Below are 1323 nucleotides of genomic sequence, written 5' to 3' on the forward strand. Positions count from 1 at the left end.
CCCACAACGAGCAGAATGCTGTGCGCCCTGGCGCGTACAACGCCTGCCATCTATCGCTTCCGTTCGAGCAGCTTCACACAAAGGACTGTACGAGATATGACAACGCGGCTGAACCTGTATTGGACATTTTGTAGGGAATTCAATGGAAGAAAGCAGAAACTTCATATGTATAGAAAAAATAAAACGTTTCACTGTCTCACTTTTGTCTTTCGTTGTCGCATTGAATGCGAAAGCAGTGACATACGCATGACTAAATATTCTTTTGCGTGTTCTTTTCCGCGGCATTTGTTGGTCACCGCGGAAAGAAACACGCGAAAAAAGTATTAAGTATTGCGGAGAGTAACTGTAGAAAATCATCCCTGGGATAAAAAGTTCATCCGAATGGAGCGTTTGAGTGGACCGACCGTTGGTCCTTGCGAGGTGCAACTGCGAGGACTAAGGGTTGCCCGGTAAGGTGTAAATGTGAGGACTAAATGTTAGTCTATTGTGGGGACTAACTGTTAGACCCGGTGCCGTTAGTCCTTAAAGGGATTAATGGTTGTGGCAGCCCCATTAGTCCCCAAAAGGACGAACCACACACCCTTTTAACACCCTTTTGCCTTAGAGTGTGGTGTTCTTAACGGTCGTCTAAATCTAAGCACACACGCTTCCAGCATTGCACACCCATCGAAATGTGGCCGCCGCGGCCGGGGTTCGATCCCGCGACCTTCGGGTCAACACTAGAGCACCATAACCGCTAGACCACCGGGGCGGGTGAAAAATAGACACATGTTGCAAATCTGTTTTGTGGAAACCCGCAAGGTGGCGGAAGGGTTAAGCAAGAGAAAAGAGAGAACCACCCATTTGTAGCACAAAGCCACAAGGGTGGTTGTCTATTTTCCCTTTCTTAACCCTTCCGCCACCTTGCGGGTTTCCGCAAAACTGATTTGCAACATGTGTCCAGTTGCTTCGAGTTGTCGATGAATTCGCCCTCGCGCTGCCAATTGCTAGCTTCCTGGTTAGCTCAATTGGTAGAGCGACCGCCCCGGAAAGGCGTTGGTCCCGGGTTCGATCCCCGGACCAGGACAAATTTTTCGGCGACTAAGAGGCTTTATTTTCTGAGAAATCCGTATGGATTTCCTTGTGGCTTTGTGCTACAAATGGGTGGTTGTCTATTTTCTCGTTCTTAATAGACACATGTCAAACAACATCTTTACGTAAATGAAGATATCCGAAATGCAATTAGTAAAGTCCCTGATAATGTCACTCGTCACCATGAAACTGAATCCCTGTATTTGGGCAACATAGCGGTGAACACACCATTACTAGGAGATACATAAAGTC

General features: G+C 47.3%; 1 non-coding gene across 1 annotated transcript; it reads left to right on the forward strand.

Annotated features, from left to right (window-relative positions):
• The first annotated feature begins 992 nt into the window (after positions 1 to 992).
• Trnas-gga (transfer RNA serine (anticodon GGA)) lies at positions 993 to 1066 on the forward strand. Its single transcript has one exon. It is a non-coding gene; the product is annotated as a tRNA-Ser (tRNA).
• Positions 1067 to 1323: the final 257 nt, after the last annotated feature.

This window comes from Rhipicephalus sanguineus, chromosome 7, assembly GCF_013339695.2.
Source record: "Rhipicephalus sanguineus isolate Rsan-2018 chromosome 7, BIME_Rsan_1.4, whole genome shotgun sequence".
Lineage (NCBI taxonomy): Eukaryota > Metazoa > Arthropoda > Arachnida > Ixodida > Ixodidae > Rhipicephalus > Rhipicephalus sanguineus.